This window comes from Pan troglodytes, chromosome Y (genome assembly GCF_028858775.2).
Source record: "Pan troglodytes isolate AG18354 chromosome Y, NHGRI_mPanTro3-v2.0_pri, whole genome shotgun sequence".
NCBI lineage: Eukaryota > Metazoa > Chordata > Mammalia > Primates > Hominidae > Pan > Pan troglodytes.
This window is the reverse complement of record NC_072422.2, coordinates 5,905,658-5,922,626: the sequence shown is the minus strand read 5'-3', so window position 1 is coordinate 5,922,626 and position 16,969 is coordinate 5,905,658. Positions and strand designations below refer to the sequence as shown.

Sequence of the window (16,969 nt, the reverse complement as noted above, 5' to 3'; positions counted from 1 at the left end):
AAGTGATATAGTGCATTAACCACATTTATTTAAGCAGACTCCACTTACAGGCACACATGCGCACACACACACGCGCGCACACACACATACATAATGCTACACACACACGCAGACATCCAACACTCACAACCCTTCCACAGAAACACACAGCCGGGCAGATCCTGTGGTTGCATGATTCTTCAGGAAGCCTAATGTGGGAGAGAGAAACCCTGGGGAACACAGGCAGGCTGTACCTAGAAATCACAGTGGGGTAAGTTTCTAAAAGACTCACTCCTAAAATGACAAGGCAGGCCTGTACAATCCTTTAGATCCTTCTGGCTCCTCAGGAATTTTTCAGTGTATTCCTGGAGCTGTGCTTGATATTTCCTCAGGCTGGTCCATGTCTACCCTCTCCTAGGATCATGGGACTATCCTGTTGATCCCACAGAGAGCCAGGTGAGAGTCCATCTCCCACACACCTCTACAGGGGTCTCATTCTCTGCCAAGACACAGGGATTTGTTGCCAGGTAAAAGTGAGTTTCATTGTGACACTAGCCAGAGATCATAATGAAGCCTGGTGCCCTGAGACTAGTGCATGCACATCTATGAGGCAGACTTGAGCATCTAGCTCCCAAAACTGTCATCCTGCCTAAAAAGAGTAAAATGGTACTGGCAGAACAGGTCTGCTATTGGGAAAAAGCTGCCTGCAAAAACCCACTGAGGGTTTTTAAATTCTCAAATTCAGGGCCCATTCTGGCTATCTCTGCTGTCAGGTCACACTGGAGGAGGAGGTGTTTCAAGACTGTGAGTTGATCATTGGAAACTGCTCTTCTGACTCCATTCCCAAGAGAGGCTGTGTGCAAGAATCAGGTCCCATGAAGATTGGAATATAGTCTCATGTGTTGTTCAGGGTCTTTAGGTGATAGAATCTTACCTGAGAATCCAGAGGTGGGTTTCAGCAAAAGATGACTGGACCCTTGGACCTCACTGCCTGCCTTCATCCTGAGCCTCACAGGGACTCTCTGGGAAAGGCAGAAACCATCACAAAGGCAAGTCCAAGGTGAAACATTGTTCTCACACCTCATAATGATGTCTCATGGGTTCAGATGCGGTCCAGTCAATGTCTTCAAGGCCATCTTTGTCAATGCAAGCCTGAAATGGCTGTCAGTAGTTCTGTTGAGGGGCACTGTGGATTCTCCATGAAAGCAAAAAAAAAAAAAAAAAAAATGAACTCTTGTCTGAGGAATGAGCTGCCTTGTGCTAGAGTCCAAGCAATGCACAATGTTTCCTGTCAGAAAGCCCAAAAGCCTCCTGAAAAATGAAAACAACCTCAGCCCCCACAATGAGACAATGACCCATAACCTGAATTGCAGCCAGCCTACCAGTAGTCCCTTTTTTCTTCTGAAATTCCTGGCAGCTAAATAATCTGTGGTGAGAGGCAGTCTCATCCAGCAGCAGCCCAAATAAAGAGCCCTTCCATAATGGGACGATCATAGAGATGAAATGAAACAGAGGCTAGATTACCAGGCAAAAGCCAGACATGGCTGCCTGCTTCTCATCCTGTAGGAATCAAGCAGCCCTCCAATAGAAGTGGGAGAATAGGAGTTTTCTTATTGGCAGTTGTAAGCAAAATTTACAGTTTTAAAAGTATCAACGCTGTCCAGTCACCAAAACCTGACAGTGTTTGGAAGGAAACAGTGATGCAATGGATTTGCATGAGGGTCATTCTATGTAAACAGGGAAAATTAAGTGTGGAAATTATTGAGCCAAACCCAGGAAACCCTAGGCAGATGAGGTACATGGAAGTCAGAAAAAGAAGAGGCAAATGTGGAAGCCACATCCTACCCAGCATCAATCCATTCCACTCCCATTTGATTCTGGATATGAAAGCTCTCATATTGGGAACTTCCAGGATGGCCCCAACTGGGACTCCAAATTTTTCTTGCATGTTGGAGGACTCCCACCTGAACACTGAGCCTTGGTGTTGACTGCCTGTGTAATAAGGGAATGCAGGGATGGATTTGTAATCATCTCCTATGTCATCTGTCTTTTTGTTATTCGTATATTAATTAATTAATTAATTAATTTTGCTGGTGAAGTTGTGAGACCCCATTCACACTTCACCAGATTGTATCTTCACAACTATCTGACCTTATTGCTGCTCAAACTCTAGGTCCTAGGATATAATCCAAAGACAATGGGGGAGTGCCCCCTCATGATGTAAAGTGCCTGCTCAGCTGTAAACTGAATTCGAGGTAAATTCAAGGGACCCTGCATATTGGACAGCTAGTGTCTCTCCCTGGGTTTGCCGCAGGACAATGAAACACTGGGCGATGTTTGTTTTTCTTTTTTTATTTTTTATTTTTGGTATGGTGTCCTCCTCTTCTGCCTAGAAGAGTGGCTTTTCTTTGCCATGGGAGGTGATTTGGACACCAGTGGGTCTCAGACTGCCTCCAAATTCACTGCAGATTCATGATCCTCAACAAAATAAAGATCACGGAGCCCCAGAGCCCAAGCAGAGCCACAGAGAGTGGCCAGCAAAGGGTGGTAGGCTCAAACAAAAGTAAGCACTGTATTGCATTAGCCACATTTCTTTAAGCAGACTCCACTTACTAGTACACAGTCACAAACTCACACACACACACACACACACACAAATCCACAGTGCTACAAACTTATGCAGACATTCAACATTCACAACACTCCCACAGAAACAAACAGCATGGCAGGTCCTGAGGCTGCATGGCTCTACAGGAAGTTCCACCTGAGAGAGAGTAATCACGAGGAATACAGTTGGGCTATACGTACAAATCATAGTGTCACAAATTTCAAAAAGACTTACCCGTACAATGTCTAGCAGACCTGAGGAATTCTGTAGATTATTTTGGATCATTGTGATTTCACAGTTTATTCCTGGGTCTATACTTGATCTTTCTTCAGGCTGGCTCATGTCTGCCTTCTCCTAGGATCATGGGACTCTCCCAGGGATCCCACAGAGAAGACAGGTGAGAATCCAAAGCTGACGGACCTCCACGGAGTTCTTCTTTGCCAAGCCTCAAGGACTTGTCAGTTGGCAATGGTGACATTTATTGTGATGCTAGCCAAAGCTCACAATCAGGCCTGCTGCCCTGAGACTAGTGCATGGACATTCATGAAGCAGGCTCAAGCACCATGTTGCCAGAGCTTTCAGCTAGCCTAAGCAGAAAAAAAAAAAAAAAAAATACAGGTACAGCCGCCCTGGTATTGGGAAAAATGCTCCTTGTGAAAATCCACCTCAAAACACTAAACATCCCGATCTAAGGCCCCATTGGGCCATTTCCATGGTCGACTCCTGCTGGAGGAAAAGGCTTTTTGACATAGGGAGGTGGTTGCTGGAAACCGCTCTTCTGACTTTATTCTCAAAAGAGGCAGTGTGCCAGAATCTGGTCCCATGGGGATTGAAATATAGTCTGGTGTGTTGCTGAGGGTTCTTTGGGTGATAGAATTATACCTGAAAGTCCAGAGGGAGGTGTCAGTGAAGGATGACTGGTCTCTTGTCCTCAATACCTCCCTTCATTTTGGGCCTCACAGAGGCTCTCTGAAAATGGCAGGAGCAAAGACAAAGGCAAGTCCAAGGTGGAGCAGTGTTCTCACACTTTGGACTGGGCACGAAAGCAAAGAAAAACAAAGTCTCACCTGAGAGAATGAGCTCCCTTATTATGGAGTCCAAGCTATGTCCAATGATTGCTGTCAGGATCCAAAAGCTTCCTGCAAAGTGCAAACAACCCCAGACCCCACAACGAGACAATGACCCACAGTGTATATCGCGGCCAGGTTATCCAAAGTTCCTTTTGCCCTTTGTAATCCCTGCCAGCTAAATAATCTGTGGCAAGAGATAATCCCATCCTGCAACAGCACAATTAAAGAACCCATCCCCAATGAAAAGGCTGTGCAACTAAAATGAAGCAGAGGCTAAATTACCAGGCAAAAGTGAGACATGGCTGCCTACTTCTCATCCTACAGAAATCGTGCAGTCCTCTGATAGAAGTGGGAAAACAATAATATCCTTGTTGGCTGCTGTAAAGGGAATTCATACTTTTAAAAGTATTAAAGCTTCTCAGTCTTTAAAATCTGACAGGGTTTAGAAGGAAACACTCAAACGAAGGATTCTCATGAGTTTTAATCTCTTTGCACTGGGAAATGTTTAGAGTGGAAGTCGTTGAGCCAGACCCAGGAAACCTTAGGAGGACAAGGAACATGGAAATCTAGTAAGGAAGAGGCAAGTGTGGAAGCCATATCCCATCCAGCATCAATCCATTCCACTCCCACTTGGCTCACGGTATGAAAGCTCCCCAATCAGGAGTTTCCAGGATGGCCCCAGTTGGCACCCCAAGTGTTTCTTCCACGTTGGAATACTCCTCCCTGAAAAAAAAGCCATGATGGGAAATGCTTGTGCAATAAAGGGAATGCGGGGATGGAGTTGGGAAACTTTCTGTGTCATCTGACTTCATTTTATTTGAAAGTGAAGTTTTGAAAACCCATCCACTCCTCACCAAATTGCATCCTCACAGCTATCTGGCCTAACTGCTGCAAAAACTCTATGTCTCAGAATGAAATTCCATGACAATAGTGGAGTGTCTCCTCATAACATGAAGCCCCTGCTCACTTTGGAACCAAATTTCAGGCAAATTCAAGAGGTCCTGCAGACAGAACTGCTAGTGTCTCTCCCTAGGTTTGCCTTAGGACAATAAAACACTGGGAGATGTCTGTCTTTTTGTGCTGTGGTGTGCTTCTCTTCTTTCTGGAAGGGTGGCTTTTTTTTCAGGGAAGGTGATTTGGATGCTGGCGGGTCTCTGCCTACCTTCCAATTAACTGCAGATTTAAGATCCACAGAAAATTAAATTACATAAAGCCCAGCAGCCCAAGCAGAGCCACACAGACAAAGGCCATCAAAAGGTTGGGAGACTCAAAAAATGAAGCAGTGAAGGGTGTTATTCACATTGTTTAACCAGACTTAATTTACAGTCACGAACACAAACTTACACAAACAAAATGCCACACAGTCACACAAAGACATCCAACATTCACAACAGTCCTACAGAAACACACAGCCCAGAAGCTCCTCAGGCTCTTCGTTTCTGCAGGAAGCCCCACCTGGGAGAGAGCAACCCTGGGGAACAGAGGTAGGCTGTACCTAGAAATTACAGTGGGGCAAGTTTCAAAAAGACTCATGCCTACAATGTCTAGGCAGGCCTGAGGAATCCTGCAGATTCTTTCAAACCTTAGGGATTTTGCGGTTTATTGCTTTGCTGTGCTTGATATATTTTCAGGCTGTCTCAGGTTTGCCCTCTTCTTCAATCATGGGACTATATCATGGATCCCACAGAAGACAGGTGAGAGTCTGCTACTAACTCACTTCCACGGAAATCTCCTTCTTGGCCAAGCCGCCAGGACTTTTCCCCAGGAAATGGTGACATTCATTGTGATGCTAGCCAAAGCTCACACTGTGGCCTGGTGCCCTAAGACTACTACATGTGCACACAGGAGGCAGCCTGGCAGCCCCAATGTCAGAGCTCTCAGCATGCCTCACTAGAGGAAAATGATACAGGTAGAACCTACCTGGTTTCAGGAAAAAGGATACCTGTGAAAAGGCACTGCAGGACCCTAAAAGTCTAGATGTCAGAGCAACTTCAGGCCATCTCCGTGATCAGGGCACACTGAAGGAAGGTGCATTTTGAATCTGCGAGTTGGCTGTTGCAAACTTCTTTTCTGACTCCATTCCCAAAAGAGGCTATGTGCAATAATCAGGTCTCATGGGAATTGAAATATAGTCTGGTGTGTTGTGGAGGGTTCCAAGGTGACAGAATCCTAAATGAGACCCCAGAGGCACCTGTCAGCCACCTATTAATGGGCTCTTCACCTCATTGCCTCCCTTCATCCTGGACATCTCAGGGGCTATCTGGGAAAGGCAGGAACCACGACAAAGACAAGTCCAAGGTGGAGCAGTGTTCTCACACATCAGACTGGCCTCTCACTGGTGCAGATGAAGTTGAGTCATTGTCACAGAAACCATCTGTGTTGATGTCATGCCTAAAAATTGTGTCCAGTAGTGCTGTTGAGAGACACTTTGGATTCCACATCAGAGCAAAAGAAAATCAAGGCTCTCCTGAGATAACAAGCTGTCTTGTGCTGGAGTCCAAGCAATGTTCAATGATTCCTTTCAGAGGACCAAAAAGCCTCCTGCAAAGTATAAACAATTTCAGCCCTTAAAACAAGACAACAATCCACAACCTGGAGCACAGCCAGCCTACCTAAAATCTTTTTGGCTCTCTGAAATTGCTGGCAGCTAAACAATCTATGGCAAGAGGGAGTCTCATCCAGCAAGAGCCCAATGAAAGATTCCCTCCACAATGAAAATGCAGTGCAGATGAAACGGAAGAGATGCTAGAGTACAAGGAAACAGCCACACATGACAGCCTGCTTCTCATTCCAGAGGAATCATGCAGCCCTCTGATAGAAGTGGAAGAACAAGAGTTTCCTTGTTGGCAGTTGTAGTGGGAATTTATGGTTTTAAAAGTATCAAAGGTGCCCAGTCATTAAAACATGAAAATGTTTAGAAGGAAACTCTCACACAGTGGATTTTCATGAGTGTCATTCTCTGTGAACTGGGAAAAGTTTAGTATGGAAGTGGTTGAGCCAGGGTAGGTAAACCTAGGCTGATGAGGAACATGGAAGTCAAAAAAAGAAAAGGAACACTGGAGGCCACATCCAACCCAGAATCAATCCATTCCACTCCCATTTGGCTCTGGGTATAAAAGCCCCCAAATTGGGAGTTTGCCAGGATAGCCCTAATTTGCACACCAAATGTCCCTTGCACGTTGGAGTACTCCTACCTAAACACTGGGCCATAGTCTGGACTGTTTGTGCAATTAAAGGAATTGAAGGATCGAGTTGGAATAATCTTTGTCATTTGTCTTTATTTTTTTTGCTGGTGAAGTTTCAGAACTGAATTCAGCCCTCACCAAATTCTATCCTCACCCTATCTGAACTTAATGCTGCTCACACTCTATACACAAGGATGAAATCCTTAGACAATGGAGGAGTGCCCCCTCATGACATAAAGACCCTGCTCTCCTGGGAACCAAATTCAAGGTAAATACAATGGGACCTGGGGACAGGGCTGCTAGTGTCTCTCCCTAGTTTGGCCACAGGACAATGAAACACTGGGGGATATCTGTTCTTTGGTGTGATGTATTCCTCTTCTTTCTAGAAGAGTGGAATTGACTTGGAAGCCAGTGGGTCTTGGCCCACTTCCCAATTCACTGCAGATTCATGATCCTAAGAAAAATAAAGAACACAGAGCCCCACAACCCAAGCAGAGCCATACAGACAGCCACTGAAAGATTGTGGATCTCAAAAAAAAAAAAAAAAAGCACTGAAGTGCATTAACCACATTCCTTTAAGCAGCCTCCACTTACAGGAACACACACACAAAAAAAACGGAACACACAATGCCGCACCCACACTCTCACATCAAACATTCTCAACATTCTCAGGGAAACACTCAGCCCAGCAGCTCCTGAGACTGATTGATTCTGCAAGAAGTTTCTCCTGGGAGAGAGGAACCCTGGGGTTCCTCTGTAGGTAAGTCATGCTGTACCTAGGAATCACCATTGGGCAAGTTTCAAAAAAAGTCATCCCTACAATGTCTAGGCAGGGCTAGGAAATCCTGCAGATCTTTTTGGATCCTTAGAAATTTCACGGTTTATACCTGGGACTCTGCTTGATGTTTCTTCAGGCTGTCTCAGGTCTTCCCTGTCCTAGGAGCATGGGACTATTTCTTGGATCCCACAGAGAAGAAAAGTGGGAGTACATGGCCCACATACCTTCACGGAGGTCTCCTTTACTGCCAATCCACAGGAACTTGTCGCTAGGCAATGGTGACATTCATTGTGATGTTAGCCAGAGCTCCCAATCAGACCTTTTGCCCTGAGACTAGTGCATGAGCATTCGTGATGCAAGTTTCGGTGCCTGGCTGTCAAAGCTGTCAGTCTGCCTAAACAGAGAATAATGGTACAGGGAGAGCCCACCTGGGATCATGAAAAAGTCAGCCTTCAAAATCCCACTGTGGTACCTGAAAAGTGTCGACCTCAGGGCCCCTTCAGGCCCTCTCCATGGTCGGGTATCCCTGGAGGAGGTGGCATTTTGAGACTGTGAGGTTGCCTCAGGAAACTGCTCTTCTGACTCAATTCCCAAAAGAGGCTGTATGCAAGAATCGGGACCCATGTGCATTGGAATATAGTCTGGCGTGTTTCTGAGGTTTCTTTGGTTGGCAGCATCATACCTGACACCCCAGAGGCCAGTGTCATTGAATAATGACTAGGCTCTTGACCTCACTGCCTCTCTTCATTCTTGGCCTCAAAACGGCTCTCAGGGATTGACATGAACCACAACAATGGCAAATCCAAGATGGAGCAGTGTTCTCACACTTTGTATTGACCTCTCTTGGGTGCAGATGAGGTTAAGACCGTGTCTCAGAGGCCCTCTGTGGTGATGGCAAGCCTGATCAGGGTGTCCAGCAGTGTGGTTGAGGGGCTCTGTGGATTTTTCATGAAAGCAAAGAAAAATCAAGGCTCACCTGAGAGAACAAGGTACCTTGTGCTCAAGTCCAAGCAATGTCCAGTGATTCCTGTCAGTGAACCCAAAAGCCTCCTGCAAAGTCCCCAAAGTGAGACAACGACCCACAACCTGGAGCACAGCCAGCCTACCCAAGTCCCTTTTGCACTCTGAAATCTCTGGCAGATAAAAAATTTTGGTGAGAGGCATTACCTTCCAGTAATAGCCCAACGAAAGAGCCGCTCCACAATGAGAAGGATGTGCAGATGAAATAAAACTGAGGCTAGATTACCAGGCAAAATCTAGACTGAGCTACCTGCTTCTCATCCTACAGGAATCATGCAGGTCCTCCAATAGTAGTAGGAGAACAATAGTTTTAATATTAGTGACTGTAAAGGGAATTTAGTTTTAAATACATCAAAGCTGCCCAGTCATTAAAACGTGACAGTGTTTACCAGGAAACACTCATGCAAATGAAGGTCATTCCCGTGAACTGAGAAACATTTAATGTGTAAGTCATTGAGCCAGACCCAGGGATCCCTAGGCCAATGTGGAGCATGGAAGTCAGAAAAAGAAGAAGCAGGTCTGGAGGCCCACATCCTACCCAGCATCAATCTATTCCACTCCCATGTGACTTTGGGTATAAAAGGACTTGAATCAGGATTTTGCCAAAATGGCTTCAATATACATTCTGAATGTTCTTTGCATGTTGAAGTACTCCTACCTGAACACCAGGCCATGGTGTGGACTGCTTTTGCTATTAAAAGAATGAGGGGATGGAGTTGGAAGCACCTTCTGTGTCATCTGTCTCAATTTTTTACTGCAAGTGAAGTTCTGGAACCCCATCCATCCCTCACCAGATTGTATCCTCACCCCTATCTGAGCTTATTTCTGCTCACACTGTGTGTTCCAGAATGAAATCCCAAGATGATGTAGGTGTCCCTTCTCATGACATGAAGCAACTGCTCGGATGGAAACCAAATTCCAGGTAAATTTATAGGGACGTATGGACAGTACTGCTAGAGTCTCTCCCTGGGTTGGCCACATTATAATAAAACGCTGGGAGATGTCTGTTTGTGTGTGCGTGTGTTGTGTGCTCCTCTTCTTTCTAGATGATTGGCTTTTTTTCTGCAGGGAGAGGTGATCTGGAGGCCAGTGGGTCTGGGCCCACCTCCCAATTCACTGGGCGTTCATGATCCACCAAAAAAAAAAAAAAAAAAAAAGAAAGAAAGAAAGAAAGAAAGAATACAGGCCCCATAGTGAAATGACAGCCACACAGACCACCAAAAGATTGGAAGACAAAAAAAAAAAAAAACAGAAAAAACACTGAAGTTCGTTAGCCACGTTCTTTTAGGCAAGCTCCACTTACAGACACACACACACACACACACACACACGATGCTACACATACACCCAGACATCCAACACTGGCAACACTCCCACAGAAGTGCACAGCCTGGCAGATCCTGAGGCTGTATGGTTCTGTAGGAAGCCCAACCTGAAAGAGAGAAAACCCGGGGAACACAGGCAGGATGTTCCTACAATGTTTTGGAAGGCCTGAGGAATCCTCCAAATACTTTTGAATTCTTAGGGATTATGAGATTTATTACTGAGGCTGTGCTTGATGTTTCTTCAGTCTGGCTCAAATCTGCAGTATCCTAGGTTCATGGGACTATCCAGTGGATTTCACAGAGAAGACATGAGAAAGTCCAGCACTGATTCAACTCCGCGGAGTTCTCCTAGGCCAAGCCACAAGGATTATTCGCTAGGCAACAGGGACAATTATTTGGACTCTGGCTGGAGTTCACAATCAGGCCTGGTGGCCTGTGGCAAGCCCATGTGCATTTGTGAGGCAGACCTGGCTGTCAGAGCTGTCAGCCTGCCTAAGCAGAGAAAAATGGTAGAGGCAGATCCAGCTTGATATCAGGAAAAAGCTGTCTACAAAAATGCACTCTGAAATTTTAGAATTCTGGACCTCAAGGCCCCTTCAGGCTGTCTCTGTTGTCACATCATGATGGGAAAAAAAAGTGTTTCAAGACTGTGAAGTGATCGCTGAAAGTGGTCTTCTGACTCCATTCCTGAAAAAGTCTATATCCAATAATCTGGTCACATGGACATTGAAATATAGTCTGGTGTGTTATTGAGTGTTCTTTGGGTGATAGAATCATATGCGAGGCCCAAGAGGCAAGTGTCACTGAAAGATGGCTGGGCTCTTGACCTCACTGCCTCCCTTCATCCTGGGCCTTGCAGGGGCACTCTGGAAAAGGCAGGAACAATGACAAAAGCAAATCCAAAGTGGATCAGTCTTCTCAACCTCATACTGGCCACTCAGTTGTACAGATGAGATTGAGAGAGTTTCTCAGAGGCCATCTATTGCAATGGTAAGCCTGAAAATTGTGTCCAGTATTGCTGTTGAGGGGCACTGTGAATTCCCCATAAAAGCAAAGAAAAATCAAGGCTCATCTGAGAGAACGAGCTTCCTTGTGCTAGAGTCCAAGCAATGTTCAATGGTGCCTGTCAGAGGACCCAAATGCCTCCTGCAAAGTGCAAACAACCTCAGCCCTCACAATGAGACAACAACCCACAAGCTGGAGCCCAGCCAGTATACCCAAAGTCCCTTTTGCTCTCTGAAATCACTGGCACATAAATTATTTGTGGTAAGAAGCTGTCCCATCCAGCAACAGCCCAATGAAAGAGCCCCTCCACAATGAGAACGCCATGTAGATTAAATGAAACAGAGACTAGATTAACAGGCAAAAGCCAGACACAGCTACCTGCTTCTCATCCTAGAGAAATAATGCAGCCCTCTGATAGAAGCCAGAGAACAAAGATTTCCTTGTTGGTGACTGTAATGTGAATTTATGGTTTTCAATGCATGAAAGCTGTCCAGTCATTACAAAGTAACAGTGTTTAGAAAGAAATACTCACACAAGGGATTCCCATGAGGGTCTTTCACCATGACCTGGGAAACGTTTAGTGTGGAAGTCATTGAGCCAGACATAGGACACTCTAGGCTGATAAGGAACCTGGAAATCAAAAAAAGAAGAGGCAAGTGTGGAGGTCCACATCCCACACAGCATCAATCCATTCCACTCCCACTGGGCTCCTGGTATGAAACCCCTCCAATCGAGAGTTTTCCATAATTCCCCAATTTGCACTCCAGAACTTTTTGGACATTGGAGTACCCCCAAATGAACACTGGTTCATGCTGTGGACTGTTTATGCAAGTAAGGGAATTGGAAATGGAGTTGGAAGTACCTTCTGTCTTCACTTTTTTTTTTTTTTTTTTTTGGCAAGTGAAGTTGCGGGACCACATCCTCCCTTTACCAGATTGTATCCTCACCCCTATCTAACCTTATTGCTGTTCACACTCTATGTCCAAGAATAAAATCCAAAGATGATGGAGGAGTGGCCGCTCATGAGCTGAATTAGAGGTAAATTCAAGGGGCCTTGCTGAGAGAATTGCTAGTGTCTCCCCCTATTTTTCTGGAGGACAATGAAATATTAGGAGATACGTTTCGTGGTGTGGAGTACTCTTTCTTTCTAGAAGAGTTGATTTGGGCATCAGTGGGTCTCAGTCAGCCTCCAATTCAGTGCAGATTTATGATCCATGGAAAAATAAAGAACACGGGGACCTGCAGCCCAAGCAAAGCCACACAGACAGACCATCAAAAGGTTAGGAGACTCAAAAACAGAAGGACCAATGTGCATTAGCCACATTCCTTTAAGCAGATTCCATTTACAGACACAAACACCCAAAAACACACACAATACCATACAAACACTCAGACATCCAACATTTGCAACACTCCAACAGAAATACACAGGCCAGCAGATCTGAGGCTGCATGGTTCTGCAGGAAGCCACACCTGGAAGAGAGCATCCCTTGGGGAAAACAAGCGGGCTGTATCTAAAAATCATAGTGGGGCAAGTTTTAAAATTACTCACCGCTACAATGTCTAGGCAGGCCTAAGGAATTCTGCAGATCCTTTTGTATCCTTAAGGATTTCGTGGTTTATTTCTGGGGCTGTGCTTGATGTTTCTTCAGGCTGGCTCACATCTGCCTTCTCCTAGGATTATGGGACTATCCCATGAATCCTACTGAGAAGACAGGCGAGAGTCCACCGTTGATGCACATCCATGGAGGACTCCTTCTCCACCAAGCTGCAGAGACTTGTTGCTAGGCAATGGTGACATTCAGAGTGATTCTATCCAGAGCTCACAATCAGATTTGGTGCCCTGAGACTAGTGCATGCACATTCATGGGGCAGGCTGGGGCGCCTGGCTGTCAGAGATGTTAGCCTGCCTAAGCAGAGGAAAATGGCAAAGGCAGAGCCAACCTGGTATCTGGAAAAAGCCTTCCTGTGAAAACCCACCATGGCACTCTAGAAGTGTCAACCTCAGGGCCCTGTGGGGCTGTCTCTGTGGTCAGGTTCTGCTAGAGGAGGAGGTTTTTTGAAACTGTGAGGTAGTCACTGGAAACTGCTCTTCTGACTCTATTCCCGAAAGAAAATTTGTGTGTGTGAGCATTGGGTCCCACGGGTATTGGGATATAGCCTGGTGGGTTTTTGAGGGTTCTTTGGGTGATAGAATCATACCTGAGACCCCCAGAGGTGGGTGTCACTGAAAGATGGATGAGTTCTTGACCTCACTGCCTCCCTTCATTGAAGGCCTTTTGGTGACTCTGTGTAAAAGGCTGAAACCAAGACAAAGACAAGTCCAAGGTGGAGCAGTGTTTTCAAACCATGGACTTGCATCTCATGGGTCAGATGAGGTTGAGACAGTTTCCCAGATGCTGTCATTGACAATAGCAAGCCTGAAAAGAGCATCCAGTAGTGCTCTTGTGGGGCACTGTGGATTCCCCTTGAAAGCAAAAAACAAACAAACAAAACAAACAAACAAACAAAAACAAAATAAAACAAACAAAAAAATCCTCGAGGCACATCTGAGAGAACAAGCTGCCTTGTGCTGGAGGCCAAGCAATGTTCAATAACTTGTGTCAAAAGACCCAAAGGCCTCCTGCAAATTGCAATCAACCTCAACCTCCACAACGAGACAATGACCCACAACCTGGAACAATGCAGCAACATCCCAGTGAAGGAGCCCCTCGACAATGAGATGACCTTGCAGATTAAATGAAACAGGGGCTAGATTACCAGACAAAAGCAAGACATGGCAGCCTGCTTCTCAACTGACAGGAATCATGCAGCTCTCTAATAGGAGTTAAAGAACAAGAGTTTTATTGTTGGTGACTGTAATAGGAATTTATGATTTTAAAAGTATCAAAGCTGCCCAGTCATTAAAACGTGACAGTGTTTAGAAGGAAACACTTATGCAGTGGATTCCCATGATGGTCGTTCACTGTGAACTGGGAAAGTCTTAGAGTGGAAGTCATTGAGCCAGACCCAGGAAACCCTAGGCCAACGAGAAACATGGAAGTCAGGAAAAGAAGAGGAAAGTGTGGAGGCCACATGCCACCCACCATCAATGCTTTCCACTTTTATTTGGCTCCAGGTGTGAAAGCCCTCAAATTGGCAGCTTGCTAGGATGGCCTCAATTTTCACTCCAAATATTCCTTGCACCTTGTAGTACTTCCACCTTAACACCAGACCACGGTGTGGATTGCTTATGCAATTAAGGGAATGTGGGATGGGGTTCAATGCACGTTCTGTTTAATCTATCTTCATTACTTTTTAACAGGTGAAGTTGCAGGGCCCCAACCAACCCTCAACAAATTGTATCATCACCCCATCTGACCTTATTGCTGTTCACATTCCACATCCCAGGATGAAATCCCAAGATGATCAAGGACTGATCCCTCATGATGTGAAGCACCTGCTCAGCTGTGAATTGAATTTGAGGTAAATTCAAGTGGTCCTGTGGACAGGACTGATAGTGTCTCTTTCTGGGATGGCTGAAGGACAATAAAACACTGGAAGATATCTGTTTTTTGGTGTGGTGTTCTCGTCTTTCTATAAGAGTAGCTTTTTTTTGCAGGAGACAGTCATTTGGATGTTGGTGCATTTCAGCCCATCTCCCAATTCACTGAGGATTCATGATCCACAGAAAAATAAAGAGCATGGAGCCCCACAGCCAAAGCAGAGCCACACAGACAAGCCACCATAAGGTTGGGATACTCAAAAAAAGAAATGACAAGTTGCCTTAGCCATATTCCTTTAAGCAGACTCCACTTACTGGCACAGAAATACACACAGGCACAAACATAATGACACACACACACACGCAGACATCCAACACAAACAACACTCCCACAGAAACACATAGCCTGGCAGGTCCTGAGGCTGTGTGGTTCTGCATGAAGCTTCACCTGGGAGAGAGCAACCCTGGGGAACACAGGTGGGCAATATCAAGAAATCATAGTGGGGCAAGTTTCATAACGACACCCGTACAACGTCTAAGCAAGCCTCACAAATCTTGCAGATCTTTTTGGAACCTTAGGAATTTTCCAGCTTATTCCTGGGGCTCTACTTGAGGTTTTTTCAGGCTGGCTCACATCTGCCCTCTCATAGGGTCATGGGACATTCCCCTGGATCCCACAGAGAAAATAGATTACAGTCCACCAGTGACACACCTCCATGACAGTCTTGTTTATTCTCAAGCCCCAGGGACTTGTCATTAGGCAATGGTGACATTCATTGTGATGCTAGCCAGAGTTCAGACATGGTACTGTGAGACTAGAGCTTGCACATTTGCATGCAGGCTTCGGCGCCCAGCTGTCAGAGGTGTCAGCCTGCCTAAGCAGAGGCAAATGGTACAGGCAGAGCTGGCCCAGTATCGGGAGAAAGGCTACCTACACTACCCCACTGTGGGACCCTAAAAGTCTCCACATTATGGCCCCTCGGGCTGTCTTTGTGGTCGGTCACAACCCACTGGAGGAAGAGGGGTTTCAAGACTATGAGGTGGTCCCTGGAAACTGCTCTTCTGACTCCATTCCCAAAAGAGGCTGTGTGCACAAATTTGGTCCCATGTCGATTGGAATATAGTATGGGGAGTTGTGGAGGGTCTTTGGATGATAGAATCATACCTCAGACCCCAGAGGTTGGTGCCAATAAAAGATGTCTGGGCCATTAACCTCACTGATTCCCTTCATCCTGGGCCTTGCAGTGGTTCTCTAGGATATGCAGCAACCATGAGAAAGGTAAGCCAAAGGTGAAGATGTGTTCTAACACTCCAACTGGCCTCTCACGGGTGCAGATGATGTTGAGACAGTGTCTCAGAGGCTGTCTGTGGAGATTTCAACCCTGGAAAGGGTGTCCAGTAGTGTTAGTGATGGGCATTGTGGATCTATCATGAAAGCTAAGGAAAATCAAGGCTGGCATGAGAAAAAGAAAAGACTTATGCTGGAGTACAAGCAACATTCAAAGATTCTTGTTAGAGGACCAAAAAGCCTCCCGCAAAGTGCAAACAATCTCAGCCTCCATAATGAGACTGAGATCCACAACTTGAGATGTGGTCAGCCTACCCACAGTTTCTTGTGCTCCCTGAAATACCTGGTGGCAAATAAATTTGTAGGGAGAGGAAGCCCCATCCACAAAACAGCCCAATGAAAGACCCTCTTCACAATGAGAAAAGACATGTATATGCAATGAAACAGAGCCTTGGTTACCCAAAAGCCAGACATGGTTGCATATTTCTCACCATACAGGAGTCATGCCGCCCTCCAATAAAAGCTGAAGAGCAAGATTTTCCTTGTTGGTGGATGTAAGGAATTTATGGTTTTAAAATTATCATAGCTGCCCAGTCATTAAAATGTGACAGTGTTTGGAAGGAAACATTCATGGAATAGATTCCCTTGAGGGTCTTCTTCCATGAACTGGGAAATGTTAGCATGCAATTCGTTTAGCCATATCCAGGAAATCCTAGGCTGATAAGTTACAGGTAACTCAGGATACTAAGAGGCAAGTGTGGAGGCCACATCTCAACTTGTATCAATCTATATCACTCTCGTTTGGCTCCAGGTATGAAAGCGCTCAAATAGGGAGTTTGCCAGGATGGACCAAATTTACATCCCAAATGTTACTGGCACATTGATGAACTCGCATTGTAGCAGGAGGAGCTGTGGGCAAAGCCATTCAGACACTGCGTTTCAAAAGGAAGTGGCTGACTTCGTCAGGGAATGTCATCAGACTTGCATCTCAAAAATCAAGCTCTCTGAGAGAGAGAGAGACAGAGAGAGAGAGAGAGAGAGAGAGAGAGAGAGATCCCCGCCCCTTTTAAAGGCTTACATGTGGTACATGGCTGGGGTTGCATTCATTGATAATCAGGACAGAACAGAACAGAATAGAACAGAAAGTGTCACAGTAATTCCTCATACAATGTCTGGAATCTATAGATAATACAAGCGGTTAGTTCAGGGTTTGATTTTAAACTTGCA

At 45.6% G+C, this 16,969-nt stretch overlaps 1 long non-coding RNA gene across 2 annotated transcripts; it reads right to left on the bottom strand.

Annotated features, from left to right (window-relative positions):
- Positions 1 to 4,120: 4,120 nt before the first annotated feature.
- Positions 4,121 to 12,323, bottom strand: LOC112206531 (uncharacterized). 2 transcript variants are annotated; one of them, XR_010154967.1, is made up of 3 exons: positions 11,929 to 12,323; positions 11,503 to 11,600; positions 4,121 to 4,380 (listed from the first exon to the last, which is right to left on the bottom strand). It is a non-coding gene; the product is annotated as an uncharacterized LOC112206531 (long non-coding RNA). The 2 variants fall into 2 exon arrangements; XR_002940935.3 differs by lacking the exon at positions 4,121 to 4,380 and adding an exon at positions 5,914 to 6,198.
- Between the last annotated feature and the right edge of the window lie 4,646 nt (positions 12,324 to 16,969).